At 45.5% G+C, this 10422-nt stretch overlaps 2 pseudogenes; both read right to left on the bottom strand.

The window, feature by feature from the left end:
* Nucleotides 1-171: 171 nt before the first annotated feature.
* Nucleotides 172-715, bottom strand: LOC118238739 (annotated as a pseudogene).
* A 6869-nt stretch (nt 716-7584) lies between these two features.
* Nucleotides 7585-7998, bottom strand: LOC100756302 (annotated as a pseudogene).
* Nucleotides 7999-10422: the final 2424 nt, after the last annotated feature.

Below are 10422 nucleotides of genomic sequence, written 5' to 3'. Positions count from 1 at the left end.
ACAGCAAGAACACAATATTCATTCCTAAAATAAATGTGCAATATATATGTGTGTGTGTGTGTGTGTGTGTGTGTGTGTGTGTGTGTGTGTGCATATATATATAACTTTTATTAATATTCTGTACAATGGCGAATATTTAGAAAGGTCTGATGTTTTCAATTCCCCTGTGAATCACACTGATGTTTTTGGTCCATTAGTCCGGTGGAGGGAGTTGTATTTCTTTTTCTTTGGTGGCTCATCATCTGAGCTACTCTGTACTGCGACTGCTGCTGCTGGAGGTGGCTGGAGTCTGAGTCTGAGTCCGAAGAGGAGGAGGAGGAAGAGGAGGAGCTAGAGACCTGTCATCCAAGTCACTGTCTTCTGAGGAGGATGAGGCAGATGTCTGGCTCTCTGATGAAGACTCACTGGCAAAACTGTCACTGCTAGAGGTACTGGAACTCGTGACACTTTTAGACCTCTTCTTGGCTTTTCTCTCTATATTAGTCTCTCCCATGCTTTGCTGCAACAATCTAGTTTCTTTTAAAGCTTTCTTCAGCTCTGCTGTTCTTGAAGGCCTGTGGAGGTACTTTCTTTTTCCTTTGCATTCATACATCCAATGTCCAAATTCCAAGCATTTCTGACATCTTACATGTAGCTTATTGGCTTCAGCTTGTCTCTGAGCTATCAGCCAATGCATGGGAGTCACCATCTTCACAGTGTGTTTTCTATCCTGATTTAAAAGTAACTTTTATAAGACTTTATAAGCCCTCATTTGTTCTTAGGCTAAAAAAATGAATTCATGAAACAAATTATTAAAGTATTTCTAATAATGTGATTCATGAGAATTCCTTTAGCTAACAAACTGTGTATGCTTTACAAATAAAGTATTGGGTGACGACTTCACTGTCAAAAACTCAAATAACTCTACATGAGAATTTACAAGAAACTGTGTACTTGCCTGGTGTGTGGGTGTTGATGGGATTAGGGGATAGGACACGGGACCAAATCATATGTGGCATGTCCCAGATTTAAATATGGTAAACTTGTGAAGATTCAAAGTGCATTTAAACAAAACAAACAAAAAACAAAAAACAAAAAAACAAAGCAAGCTGGGCATGGTGGTGCATGCTTTTAATACCAGCACCCAGGAGGCAGAGATATATCTGTGAGTTTGAGGCCAGCCTGGTCTACAGAGTTTCCAGGACAGCCAGGACTCACACAGAGAAACCTTGTTTCAAAAAAAAACAAAACAGCATAGTGGTACACACCTTCAGTCTCAGCAGAGGCAGGTGGATCTCTGTGCTTGTTGGTTTTTGACAACAAATTTAGACATCTGGGAAGAGGGAATATTAATTGAGAAAATACTTAAGATTGGCTTGTAGGAAGTCTGTGGGGGCATTTTCTTAATGATTGATGTGCGAGGGCCCAGCCCATGGTAGGTAGGGCCACCCCTAGGCAGGTGATCCTGGATAGTACAAGAGCCCAAACCAGTAAACGGTACACCTGCATGGCCTGTGCTTCAGTTCCTGCCTTGACTTCATACAGTGACAGAGTGTGACCTGAGAGCTGTAAGCTGAAACAAACCCTCTCCTCCCCAAGTTGCTTTTTGTTATGGTGTTTTATCATAGCAGTAAAAGCCTTAAACAAGGCAAAGCAAAGATGGCCTGGACTACAGAGTGAATCCCAGAGTAATAGGACAAGAGCAAACAGAACCCTCTCGGTTAAGGCTCCTTAGAGTAACAGAACTTTTAGAATGAATCTCTATAGAAAGGGATTTATTAGAATGATTTACAGGTGCAGTCTCACTAATCCAAGAATGGCTGGCTACAAATGGAAAGAATCCAGTAGTTGCTCAGTCCACAAGGCTGGGTGTCTCAGAGGGTCTTCACTATACACCAGAATTCAGAAGAAGTAGTCTCTAAAGCCAGTGAAGGAATGGACTTGCTGGCGAGGTGAGAGCAAAGAGGCAAAGAGCAAAAACTTCCTTACATAGACTTCCAGGTGGTCTCAGCTCAAGATCCAGATTGGAAGTGGATCTCAAGCCAGGTGTCGCACACCTTTGATCCCAGCTCTTAGGAGGCAGAAGCAGATGGATCTGTGATTTCCAGGACAGCCACGGCTACACAGACCCTGTCTCAAGTGGATCTTCCCACTTGAAATTAAAAAACAATCCCTCAGTGGTATGTCCTCTATTTTTTGGGTTTTAGTTAATTCCAGATGTAGTCAAGTTGACTACGTAGCCATCATACCCTCCATTTTTTCTTACTCCAGAAGGTTAGGGTTTAGACTCAAGGAATGTGGGTAAAGTCTCTGCTGTCCATTCTTCTTTTGGAAATGTTGCCATCCCGTCCTGATACTTTGTAAAGAGTTGTTTCCATTTATGTCTGTGTTTCTGTCTGTAGGTGTGTGCAGTTGTCTACAGAGAAGTGTTGTAAGAGCAGCAGATGTTCTTAATTCCTGAGCCATTCTCCAGTTCTGTCAGGATACATGTATATAAGAATAAATAAGTTCAAAACCTTGTGTTAGCAAGAGAAAGTCTGTCCATACACTATGGGGAAATGTAAAGAAATTTATTACACCCTGAACCATAGTAGGTCTAAAAACATTCCAAACTTTATCTTCATCCTGGACCTATTATGAACGATTTCTGATGAGGCTTTCAGCTTTCTCAGGGAGTAAAATTGGAAGTTTGTCAGTCAAGTAACCCAGTTAGAGCTTACCCCAAGATGAGGATGTAGTCAGTGCATGCCAGGCCATCAGAATTTTATCTGAGACTTTGCTGTTACAAGAAAAAACAAGCCCTCCATGCCCTTCTCCTAAATGGTAGTCAGTCTTTTTAGAATTTACTATTTCTTCTATTTGGTCCTTTGCTTCCTACTGGCTAGTATGCCTTGAGGATCCACTGAGTGCCAAGTACCTGAGCTGTTCTCTGGACTGAATTTTGATGGTGGAGCTTATAGGAAATAGGTCTTTTTTCTTTCTTTCTTGGTTTTTCAAGACAGCATTTCTCTGTGGCTTTGGAGGCTGTCCTGGAACTTGCTCTGTAGACCAGGCTGGTTTTGAACTCAAGAGATCCACCTGCCTCTGCCTCCTGAGTGCTGGGATTAAAGGCATGTGCCACCATTGCCCAGCTGGAAATAGGTCTTTAAAAGCAGTAATCAAGTAGAAATGATACCATATTTGGTGAGCTCCATGATGTGTTACAGCTCTGAGAGGAAAGGTAACCTGACATTCAGGAGTCAAGAAATACTGCAAAGTCATACCATACAACAAACCTCACAAGAGATTGGGAGGAAAGAACCCAGGAGGGTGGCTGCCTCTTCTCAAGCGAGAAACAGCAGAGAACTGAGCAGAAGGCAGAGCTTATATGGAGTGTCTTGGGGGGTGTGGGTTGGGTGGAGCTTTCCAGGATGGGAATTGGTGGGATTTCAGATCCAGAGCTTGGGCTTTTTACTCTGGAGGGAAGGGCCTGGGTCCAGCTGTTAGGGAGTTAGAATGTTCTTTGGAAGGAACCTGGAAGTTGGAGGTCCTTGGGGGAGGGGCCTGGCCACTTGTGTGCCTTGAGAGGCTTACATTTCCCCATTTTTGTTTATTATTGGTAAACAATCAGTTTATGGGAAAGGGAGACCATGGTATCAGACTGATTCCTGCTGAATCAGGATGTCCACGTCCTTTGGGTGAACTTGATTTTCTTTTCTTTTCTTTTTTTTTTTTTTTTGAACTTGATTTTCATTGTCAGTATAATTGGGTGTCACTGGCTTCTGGCTCTGTTCCTAGGTAATCCTATAGCAACTGATTAAGTCTGTTTAGAGATCCTTTGAATCTCTTGTTGAAGAAATCTAGACAAGAAGTTTATAAGGCAGGGTTTGACTAGCATGGTTAAGAAAATGAGGAGAAAGGAGTTTAAGAAGGGTATACTATCCAGTTCCATATTAGACTGTCAGCAAGCCACTGGCATCGAGCTGTGTGTCTTTGGAGATCTATCTGGAGTTGTCAGATCTTGTCTATCATTGTACTTGACCGGTTGACATAGAAGCAACTTTCCTCCCCCAAGGAAGAGACGAAGATCACCTCTCTCTGCTGTTAGTAAATCTAATCCTTGCTGATTTTGTAGCACTGTGGTGGCAAATGAGTCTATTTGGCCCTGGAGTATAAGGGTGGTCTGAGTGTAAGCTTAGGTGCTGCCACATCCTGGGGTACCTGGTTGTTTGATTGCAGCTCAGGCTGTATGGAACTCTTAGACCTTTCCATGCACTCAGGAGGCACAGATAGTTGATTTGAGGGCGCTTGGTGGTCTTTGTGTCTCTAGGTCCATGGCTACCAGCTGGTAGTCTTGCAACAACAGCTAATTGATTGGATTAGGAGTTTTGAATGAGGTATCCGGGGTTACATAGAGAGGAGATTGATGAGCAGGGTGTAATTAGTAGAAGCAAGAGACTCAGATCAGCTTGAGGAGAGGGAGAGGGGTCAGGAAGGAAATCATATGGGGTTCCCAGTCCAGCGCAATGTGGTTGTTGGGGTGAAGCCTCATTCTTCTGAAATGAGGCATCTGATCCCATTCTCCTGGGGTAGCTAGCTGACAAGGTAGTTGACTTTGGTGTCCTCTGAAGCTTAAGAAACAGGGTCCTGTTGCAGTTGCTGTATACAAGGGGTAAAGGGTTTGAGGTGGGATAAATGAATCCAGTGGGGGAAGCCCTCAAGCTTAGCAGCTGTTGGAATTACAAGAATTACCTTGAAGGGGCCCTGCCATTTAGGGGAAAGGTCTGACGGACCTAGTCCCTGATGTTAATTGGGGATGCACAGGGTAGGCACATGGTAGAGGTAGGGAGTGGTCAGTAAAGTCCCATAGGAGGGAACGGAGGTGATGAAGTAGGGGTGTAAGCAGGTGGTCAGGGAGAGGTGAGGGTTTAAGACAGAGACCAGGTGTTAGAACCGGCCGTCCATACATGAGTTCAAAGTGTGAGATGGAAAGGGATCATTTGGGGAGAGCCCTGAGCCTGAAAAGAGCCAAGAAATAAGAGTTTTGCGCAGTCAAGGTGAAGTTCCTGTGATATTTTAACAAGGAAGTTTTTTAAGGAGCAGTTCGTTCTACCTTCCCTGAGGACTGGGGGTGATATGGGATATGAAAATGCCAAGAGATGTTGAGAGCTTTAGATAGGGTTTGGGAGATCTGAGAGGTGAACTCAGGACCATTGTCTGACTAAAGAGAGGCTGGAATACCAAATCAGGGAATAATTTCCCTGAGAAGGATGTCAGAGACTGTCTGGTCTTTTTTGCTTGTGGTTGGAAACACTTCTGCCCACACTGAGAAGTTATCATCCAATACAAGGAGATATTTGACTCGTCTGATTGTGGGCATGTGGGTAAAGTCAAGTTCCCAGTCAGTCCCTTGGAGAGAGCCCCTGGCCTGGTGGGTAGGAAAGGGGGGCTATGATACCTGGAGTTAGGGACTGATATCTGACAGGTTTTACAAGAGGCAGTGATAGTTAAGAAATGCAAGTCCTCAGGAGTGGGCTGGAGATGGGCCTTGAAAAATGAGACAAAGCCTTACTGTTAGGATGAAAGAGCTGGTGTAGATAGGACAGAATTTGTCAAGTGTCAGGGGGTGACTGTGAGGAAGTGGGTTGTAGTGTATGAACTCCCTGTGGTAGGTGAGGTGAGTCTGTGTCTCGAGGGCTTCGGCCCTAGCTTCTTCATCAGCTGGTTGTTTCCCTTAGAGATGATGGAGCTGTCAGTCTGATGAGACCAGCAGTGGATAATCTCTATAGCTTTGGGAAGGTGGGAGGCCTTTAGCATGGCCAAAATATGACCTGAGTTAGTTATGAATCCTCCTTTCGTATTAAGTACCCCATGCTCTTTCCAGATAGCAGCATGGGGCAGGAAGATGTGAAAATCATATTTGGAGTCTGGGTAAACATTTAGGGATTGTCCCTGTGCTAATTGGAAGGCACGGATGAGAGCTATTAGTTCAGCCTGCTGGTTAGTAGTAGTATGGGCAGGGAGTGCCTGTGCCTCCACCACCCTGGTATCTGACTCTATGCCATAGCCTGCTCTATGGGTCCCCTCGTGTAAAAAGGAGCTGCCATCTGTGTACCAGGTATAGGTGGCCTGAGGCAGTGTGCCCTCCCATATGTGTGAAGGATGTGGCAATGGTTCTTCTGGGGTTTCAATGCAAGAATGAGATGGGGAATAGTTAGTATTAGATTGAGGGGGAAGATTTGAGATATTGAGGGGTGGGCAGCATTGGAAAGTAAGTGTGGCATCTGCTAGTGCCACTTGGAGAGAAAGAACTCGGGAAGGAGGTACAATTTGTAAGCCTTTATAAGTTAGGAGATAGGACAGGTTGTGGTGGGAGGAGGCAGTGGTGGGTGACCCAAAGGTTAGTTTCTTTGATTCACTAAAAAGGAGCTCAGCAGCTGCTAAAAGTACATATGCAGGGTGCCAATTCTTGGGTAGTTAGGTCTAGTTTTTTTTTGATAGATATGCTACGGGTGCAAAGGAAGGTCCCAGCTGGTGTCCTGGAACTCTAAGGGCATATCCCTCCTTTTCTGTTACACAGAGGGAGAAAGGACGAGTTAGGTCTAGGAGATGAAGGACTGGGGCCTGGAGAAGAGCCTTTTTGAGTTTCTGAAACAGTAATAGGGTTGGAGAGAGGAGTTCACATGAAGAGCCAAGAGCTGCCTCATAATGGACGGGCAAGGAGAGAGTAAGAGGGGATCTAGGAGCATACGAAGCCAGCTATTCCTAGAAATGATAACATTTCCTCTTTAGTCAAGGAACTGCAAGAAACTGGATTAGGTTTTTTCTGTCTAAGGTGATAGCTTTGTGAGTCGGGATAATGGTTAGTCTCAAGTAGGTCACCTGAGGCGTGAACAATTGAACCTTGGAAAGTGAGACGCTACAACCTGCTGTATAGGAAATTTAGAAGAGCAGAGGTGTCAGTTTGGCTAACTTTTAAGGACTGGCTGTAAAGGGAAATATCATCTACATATTGTATGAGTTTAGATTTGGGGAGAGACAGAGAGAGTAGGTCAGAAGCCAGAGCCTAGCCAAATAGATGTGGACTGTCCTGGAATCCCTCAGGGTTCCAGGATGTGAGTTGAGTGGAAGTGTGAGTGTCAGGGTCAGTCCAGGTGAAAGCAAAGATTTTGAGACTGAATGTTGAGAGGGGTAGAGAAAAAGTTATTTTTAAGATCCAGAACTGAAAAGTGAGACGTCCCTGAGGGGATAGTGGAAAGAAGTGTGTAAGGGTTTGGCACCTCAGGATGGAGGGGGACCACTGCAGAATTAATGAGCCGGAGGTCTTGAACTAGGCGGCAGCTTCCATTAGGTTTTTAACAGCCAGTATACGGGTGTTTAAGGGAGAGGATGTAGGATGAAGTAACTTTTTTCTTTTTCTTTTTTTTTTTTCTGGAATTGTTTATTTTTGGCTTGTGAATGCCCTTAATTTGTTGATGTAGCAAACAAATTTCAACTCTGCTATGCAAATGACAGACGGAATCTGCTCAGCAATTAACTTTAGGGTTCAATTTCATACAGGCAACATTCTATATGTGAAAAAATTACTAACTGAACTACAGATATTAAATACTGAAAAAAATTAACTATTACAATTTATTTTATTTAACAATCTACGAAGTTCGCAGCCATCAGCAGTTCCAGTGAAATTTCAGGTGCAATTGGGAATTCAGGAATCTCGGTGGAGCTGTTAGTGTAGCGGACCTTGTAGGTGAAATACATGCACACTTTCAATAGCACGTGCGAAGAGATCTCTCTAAAATTGACCTCATTGGTTTCATTCTCAGCAAATTGCTCTGGTCCACTCAACATGGCCTTTATTGCTCCTGATGTTAATGCATATTCTCTTTTTACAATATATTCATGGCCATCAGAAGATATTAACTTGACATACATGGCCTTCATTAGGGCCTTCACAGCCACCATAGGTTTTCTCCTCTCCATCCATTATGTTCTTACAAAATCCTATTTGATTCCACAGGAACTTTAGTAGTTTCCTGTCGAGGCAGAGGCACAGTCCACTGGTAACGTGCGAGCAAAGGGAGCACGTTGTGTTCGAAGTAACTTTTTTCTTAGGTCAGAGATGATAGGTTTAAGTCTCCTAAGGCTCTGGAGTGGGAGTGGGTACTGGACTTGGGTGTTTACCGTGAGGGATCCTGTAACTGAGTAACAATGGGGGAATGGTGTCTAGCCACAGAATGGGTTTGGGTGTCTGAGACTTGGGGGTCCACCTGAAAGGTGGTCAAAGGAATTGACATATTGGAACCAGTAGGGTAGGTGGCTAGGAAGAGGAGGAGGAGAGGAGCCGCTGGCAAGTCTGGGATTAGGCTAATGGGGGGAGCAAAAGAAATAGAAGCTCCTACTTTGGTTAAAAGATTGCTTCTCAGTTAGGGCACAGGACAGGTTGCTATAACCAGAAATGAATGAGTGAGGGGAATTACCCTGAAAATGCAATTGAGTGGTAGGGTCTGATGATGTAGGTAAGGCTGTCCCCCTACCCCAACCATCGGGAGATTAGAAGGAGAGATGGGTACCCAAAACCCCCTCAGGACTGAGTATGTGGCACCAGTGTCCAAGAGGAAAAAGATGATTATCTAAGGGGTATTGAGGCCAAAGTTTATTGCAAAGTGAATAAATTTAGGGTCCTTCAGGTGGAATGCCAGGTGTAGAGACTGGAGGTTTTCTAAGAGGCATCCCAATGAGAGAGTGTGGAAGACACTGCTCTGTGGATGAGAGAGAAGAAAAGTGTCCCTGCAGCCTGTAGTCAGGGGCATCCCCAGCACTCAGGGAGGACTATCACCACACTGAGAAGGGGTCAGGAGCTTAGCCTGCCTACGCCAAAGAGACGCAGAGCCTGGTACCAGGGCTTTTGTGGAGGCCTGAAGGCAAGGACAAAAACCAAGCTCTAAGAGGGGGCTCTCAGCCCCAGGAAAGGGTTGGAGAACAGAGTGCAAAAGCCATGAGGGCCCAGAGGAGCTGTGGAATTACAGACAGCTCTGAAGGGAAGGTGGAAGAAGGAGGTAGGAAGGGGTACAATAGCCCAGTTGTGCCTAAGGAAACTTCAGGACTATGGCTCCAAGGGTGGGGGATGGGGTCAGGTGAGAGGGCCAGCTGTAGCCTTAAAGACCATGGCTGTGGGAACCTCTACTTGCAAGAGTACCAGAGGAGTGCTAGACACAGAAAGGTCACTTCCTCAGACTCAGGGAAATGTTTACACCATTTACACGGAACAAAGTAAAAACTTACCTAATTGCTGCTGGTGGATGGGGTGCTGAGCAATCGGTGAGCAGGAAGGTGAGTCTGTTGCGGGTGGACTGGACATGAGGGGTCAGGTCCCAGTGCAGCCTAGGTCCCCCCGAGGGGAAGCACAGGCATAGGAGAACTTACCCAAGTCATAGAAATAATGTGTTACAGCTCTGAGAGGGAAGGCATCTGGGCAGGCAGGAGCGAAGGAATGCCACAAACTCACAGCACACAATAACCTCACACAAGAGATTTATTGGGAGAAAAATCAGGAGGGTGGCTGCTTCTGCTCAGGTGAGAAACAGCAGAGAACTGAGCAGAAGGTAGGGCTTATATAGAGTTTCTATATAAAGGTGGGGTGTGGTGGTGGACCTTTTTAGGGTAAAGCGTTCCTGGGTAGGGTTTTGTGGGACTTCAGGTCCAGAGCTTGGGCTTTTTACTCTGTAGGGTGGGGGCTGGGTGCAGCCGTTAGGGACAGTTAGAATGTTCTGTGGGTGGAACCTGACAATTGGAGGTTCTCGGGGAGGGGCCTGGCCACTTTGCCTCAAGGGGCTTCCACAGTCCCTATGCCCTAAATAAGCCCTGTGAAGACAGCCAGTGGAAAAAAAAAAACAAACTACCACCTGTAAGGCAAGGAGGGAGGACACTAAAGCTCCCAACACCTTCAGCTTGGACTTGTAGCTGCAAGGACTGATAAGTCACACAGTCTGGGGAGCTCTAGGTGCTTTGAGTGCATGAGCACCAGGCACTCGGCAACTGCAGAGTAAGCACTGGCTGTGGACCTAGAACATGACCTGGCTCCTTATCTGCTTTCCCAACAGCCAACCCATAAGTTGTATTGAGCATAGATGTAGGGGAAGGGGGGCGGCCAAAGAAACACACCCTGAGCAGAGCCAAAGAAACACATTTTGTCCCCGGAATCAAAGCCAGTGAAAGAAATACACCCTGGCCCTAAAACTAGAGCCAAAAGGCTTAAAAAGGACCAGTGAAAGAAACACACTTTGGCCCTGAAACCAGAGCCAAATCTGACCCTAACCACAACCCAACAGCCAGCCCCTCCTCTTCCTTAGAAGGGGTCACAACCACATACCTGAAGCCACGCCCCTAGGGTGCAGCCACCATCCCATCCACTGGTGGAACAAGATACCACTACACATGTGCACACGTGTGTGTTTGTGTGTG

The sequence above is a fragment of the Cricetulus griseus genome, chromosome 4 (assembly GCF_003668045.3).
Source record: "Cricetulus griseus strain 17A/GY chromosome 4, alternate assembly CriGri-PICRH-1.0, whole genome shotgun sequence".
Lineage (NCBI taxonomy): Eukaryota > Metazoa > Chordata > Mammalia > Rodentia > Cricetidae > Cricetulus > Cricetulus griseus.
The sequence above is the reverse complement of the archived record's forward strand: the minus strand, read 5'-3'. Positions and strand labels throughout refer to the sequence as shown.